The sequence below is a fragment of the Anticarsia gemmatalis genome, chromosome 10 (assembly GCF_050436995.1).
Source record: "Anticarsia gemmatalis isolate Benzon Research Colony breed Stoneville strain chromosome 10, ilAntGemm2 primary, whole genome shotgun sequence".
NCBI classification, from domain to species: Eukaryota; Metazoa; Arthropoda; class Insecta; order Lepidoptera; family Erebidae; genus Anticarsia; species Anticarsia gemmatalis.
Genome location: NC_134754.1, coordinates 3,909,365 through 3,915,364, shown reverse-complemented (window position 1 = coordinate 3,915,364; position 6,000 = coordinate 3,909,365).

Below are 6,000 nucleotides of genomic sequence, written 5' to 3'. Positions count from 1 at the left end.
ATCAATAAGTCAATGCACAAAATCTTAGAAGAAAAAGTTACAATTATGTATTCGCAAAACACACAATTGGTTTAAAACACAAACTGATTTCCTAAACACCTCACCTTAATTAAAATATTATCTGAAAAGCATCTAGAGGTATCAACTAGTCACTGAACTAGTTGGTCAACCAGTCGCCCAATCGAAGACAAATCGAACAAAGCAAATACTGAAGCGAGGGATGAACAGACATTACTTGGAATGGAGTGAACCGGTACACAAGCTGTTAGCTGCGTTTGGGTGTTAATATTCATTATGGTGCACCCCTTGGGAGGCTCAGACAAATCGACGGTACTGTCGCGACCTCGTAGACTTGTAGGTGAATTGTTTAGAGCTGCTATAGGTTTTTTATTTATCTCGTATAGGTTTTATAGCTGACTAGCTGACCCGCGCAACTTCGCTCGCGTCACATAAGAGAGAATGCTTAAAATTTTCCCCGTTTTTGTAACATTTTTTACTGGTACTCTGCTCCTATTGGTCGTAGCGTGGTGATATATAGCCTATAGCCTTCCCCGATAAATAGGCTATCTAACACTGAAAGAATTTTTCAAATCGGACCAGTAGTTCCTGAGATTAGCACGTTCAAACAAACAAACAAACAAACAAACAAACTCTTCAGCTTTATAATATTAGTATAGATATAGATATACTCTTTGCAGGTTTTACTTACTGTAGTCGGAAAACGAATTTTAGATGCTGTTATGTTGATTTTATGGAAGGTGTTTAATGAATCTATATTATTTTGTTATGTCGTTATAATGTTTGACTCTGATAGAGCTTTTTTAAGAAAGGTTTTGTTTTGATTTTTGTTACAAAAATAAGACTGTGTAGCTGCTATTAGTAATTCAATAATAAAGTCAACAAGTGATGTTCGGTCTCCCGTCACAAATAGTCAAGGAGTTACAACTTTACTTTAACTTTACGTTTTACTTAAAGATTGTTTATTTTATACAAAGCCAGTCTGGTGTAACTGTATTTTTCCATTTTAATATTTATTATAAAGCAAGAGCATAGTGTATTCTATCAAGTGTTTAGTCAACGCTTTATGATAACAAATTATGTAAATAAAATAAACAAATTTGATAAAGCGATGGCTTTATCAAATTTGTTTATTTTATTTACATAATTTGTTATCATAAAGCGTTGACTAATTCTCAAGCACTTTGTACCACACAGTTCTATTATCGAGTATGCACTTCTCCTTTGTGTCACAGCCAATATTTACATGTCTCTAGAGGACCTCGTATTGACGAAATTCATTGCAGACGAAGTTGCCCAACTAAGGTTTCTCGTCTCTGACTTGAGGAGTGTTTTGTTCGAACTGAGTTTCAATTCAACGTAGTTAGAACTAGTTACTTTTGTTTTATGTATGTCCTATGGAGCATTGTATAGTTATAGTAGTCTAATGGCGACATTTTAGTCAATTTTTTGCAGTTATTCGCATAATTGTTCAAGCATTTATTTAAATGATTTCGTATTTTCTTCTGGTGATATAACTTACAATTCTTGTACTGATTGAACTATAGCTTTATATAGTTTTATTCATACAAACAGGTTTCTAAATATTATTCGGTGTAATGATTAGAGAGAATGTTAGACAAGACTAGAAAATAACATGGAAACATCTAATATTCTGTTGAAACTAACACAAACACCAAAAACTCGATACGACCAAGAAACTAAATCTCAAAGCAGCTTTCAATAAAACTTTCCGAACTTCGAATAACAAAAGTAACTGTTCAGGTATCCGATAGATAATTCAATAGCACACACAGTTAGGTACGTAGTTCTGAATTAATATTCATTACAGTCTTGGATAAAATTTCGTGGTGGCGCGACGTAAGCCGCGTCTCGACGCTTCAGCTGTCCGTGAGAACGCGGTATATGAATAATCGATGTTGCTAATTAATGTTTAGTATTGTTTAGTATTTACTTAGTCTGATGTCAATGTCGTGCAGTTCATAGCTGGGCGTGTGTAGTTTGATGTCTATTGAAGCTATAAATAACTATCAATTATTTAATATACGCAAAAATCTCTAGTTTCTCACTCTTTAGTAGAAGAAAAAACAGCTCTCACAGATATTTAGTTACTAAAAGGTAATAGTTCTTTGACTGCCTCTGTGGCGCAGTGGTTTAGGTCGCCACGCCGATACCACTGCAACGGGAGGTCGTGGGTTCGATTCCCACACGGGACAATTATTTGTGCGATCCACAAATAATTGTTTCGGGTCTGGTTGTGCTTTGTGTCCGTTGTTTGTATGTTTGTAAAAGTCCCCGCGACACAAGAGCAATTCTTAGTGCGGGAGTTGTCTTAAAAACAAAAAAAAAAAAAAAAAAAAAATAGTTCTAGATTATGAAGGAAATTAAATAAAAATTGAGTACAGAATCAAAAAAGCAACAACAGTTATAGTTCACATTAGCAATTATGGTTCACACGAGTCAGTGAAAAAATCAGCGAGAGTACCTAAGAATATCCTCAAAGAAAATCTATTTTTTCCTAACACACCAACATTGTTGAAACGTAAATATGTCACCCTTGTTTTTCACGTATCTTTCTGAACGCATGACGTAACCAGAAGAGCTCATAATATTTCTGTCAAAGATTGCCGAGTGTACTCAAACTCTATTGACATTGAACGTATCGCGTATCGAGTTATATCACATTGGAAATAGGTCAGATTTGTTTACTAGCAACTTTTTTTTTGTTCTCCGTACTAGTATTTTTTTATTTGTTATTTGTTCGTCTCTTTTTGTAGTATACTGTTGTGACATTTATTTATTCATGTACGTATATTTGTATCATGGTTGAATAAATAAATAATTGACATTAACAAAGAAACCATTTTTTATCCATTTCTGTACCACTGCTGGGCATGGGTCTCCTTCCTAATTAAGGGCAAACTTATGCCTTGAGACTATAATTGTAACAATTATACTAAACAAAAATATACACACATGATAATTATATTTACTGTGATAGATATAGTCTATATTGTTATAGTTATAAACACGGGCATGGATTCTGAAAAATAGATTTTTTTCTTTGTGAAAGAAAATTCCAGTGTCTAAGTTTTAATATCATCTTCGATTCAACTCATCCCTACAGAAAAGATTAATATATTTTTTATATTCGACACTAACTTTGCTGAGAGCAAACTTTATAATGGCGTTAATTTGTTAAAATTTTTAATGACGTGAATTTTAATGGTATGAAAAAGAATTACGATAAAAAAATCAACGTGTTCAACGTTCGAAAGTAAAAACTTCATTAAAAATAACTTTGTCCGTAAAATAATAATTTTATGAAAATGACCAGCAGGCACGTTAAAATCTTTTGATTGGTTTTCGTATAACCGTGCTGTGATTTTTCTTTAAAAGTTATTTTTGTGCCTTCTATTTATGAGGCTTACTATATAATAAGCGGGTTATATTTACTCATTACCATTACTATATCAATAAAATTTTCTTGGTAGGCAATAATTAAAAATTTAATATCAGAAAACTTCGGAAAACTCATTTACTATTTTACAATTACTTAGAAATAAATCTAATCTGCACTTCATTAATGCTGTATTATAACCACCCACGCACGACAGCTTAGCAATAGAAAATTCACATAAAGCAACATCAACAATCATTCACTTTAAAAAAATATAAATAAAAAAATCATTTACAGCATTCTTCATCAGTCGGCTAGAGATGAGCACTCAGCACTTGTAATAACACGATATGGGGACGTATAATATGAGATCTTTTTGCCAGGCTTATCTGTACGCCGTTCCGTAGGTGTATTTTATTTTAATTTTCTCTCTATTATGTCTGTGTGCGAAGCTTATATACATCGTAATTGTTTTTCGAAAATAACGTCTTTTTGATGTTCTATTTTTAGATTTCTTCTGTATATTAAGGATTATTTGCAGAGGAAAATTACTCGACTTTGTTCTTTGTAGACTCTTACGTCATACTTTCGGTTCATGTTCAATTTGTTAAATAAATTAAATCTTATTAGCGCCAGAAAAAAGTTTTAAGTTGTAGCGTGTGTAGAATTAATTTATACCACCTACTTTCAGACAGGGCTCGGCTAACAATACGTTTTACAGTAGTTTCTGTTTTAATAAGCACCACATTTAAATTAATTTTAAATGAAGCAGTCGTTTGTCAGACTTGTGATTATGAAGTACAAAATGCGGCAAACAAAGTGAAAAAAAGCATAGTCGTTATAAAAATGAAGTCTGACTATTACATTTAATTCATAAGCTGTTCAGACATGAAGCATTAATAAAAAGCGTAAATAAAAACTCACTTTGCAAAACTCACATTAATTGAAACGATTAAACATGCATGAGAGAACAAATTTATTTTTAGCATTCTTCATGATCCCGCAACCAATTCGAAAAAGTGCATTCAATAGCCAAAAGCGTAGGCAATTGCGCTCTTCAAACTCATAAAACTTCGGAACAATATTCAGTACTCCAATTACGGCAATAGCATTTGAGTGGTCTGGAAGAATATTGCAAAAAAGCCTGGTACGGGGTGGGCGCGTGACGTCAGCCCCGTTGCAACTGAACCTAATAGGAAACGCGATCGTTGTCTTTAATCGAATCGGTGTGCTCTAGAACGTTGCGGAACTGCAAGTGTAGAATACTAGACCAACGGTTTTTTTCTCTTTCCTTTAAAGAAAATGGGCCGTGGAAAATCGTTCTTTGTGGATTATGTTTTACGTTTGTTTTATGTTAGTTAATTTTCTGGCAGAACCTTGTGAGTGCATTCTAGTCATTCATATTTTTTTCTTAGAAGTACTCAATTTAGGTTAAACAAAAGTCTCAATATATCTACGTTAAAATTTAATGACATTTCAGTATTCCGTAAAAATGTTTGTCAAACAATTCAGCAGCAATTTCAGTAATTTTAGCCGTAACATCGTCTAAAAAAACAGGTCTGGTATATTTCACAAAATCTTGCGAAACAAAACGAACAAAGCCGACGAGACAGAATCATAGGAATCTTCAAGATGTTTACCAGACCGAGAATTATGACGTCATTATATTAAATATAAGTTTCATGCTGAGTGTGTACTATGAAGGTTGTGTACGAAGGGCGGCTGTGATTGATGGATCGCACAGGACACCCCTACTACATGGTAATCGAATTATAAGCTCGATATTGTTTAGAAGTTTCTTGTAGGTTAAGTATTTACAACATGTGATGGCCATATGGTAGTACATAGTTTTGCTTTTAAATATTCTTGTTTTCACAACAGGGTTGAACATTGAATTTGCATTACTCCTGGGGAAAAAATATGAAAACCCTGAAATGAATGAATGAAAATATTTATATACTCATTTAATTTTAAGGGAAATTTATAGTAAAGAAATAACAATAAAATTTTGAAATAACTTCCTTTTGCACCACCCATAAAAAACAAATTATATGACACCAATCATATTACACAACAATGCAGTCAATTACCAAACAAAAAGTTTCAAACAAAATCTGTTTAGGTTTTGTAATACGTCAAGTGATTTCACGTAGCCAAGTAGCAAACGAGCTAGTCGTGACGTCACTATACAACAACAACTACCCGAACTGACACGGCTCTCCGCACTACCGTAAAAACACAGCCTCATTATAAACCAACAAAGAAACATGGGTCTATTCGTGATGGTTAAAGTTACCACGATGTAGTGTGATCCTGCCTTATAATAGGTGTCGTAGGTTTGGTTCACAGGCGATGCAAGTATTTGTAATATTCACACATTTATATATCCTTAAATTCAATAAATCAGTCAGAATGTACAAGATTTCTTTATTTAGATTTAATACAAGAATTATGAATTGTTTTAAAAAAAATATATCACTAAATTACATTTTACTTGGCGGATACAGACTTAAGTACGATAGGATAACTCATTAAAACGAACATACGAAAACAAATATTAAAGAATCTGCACACAGCTGTAC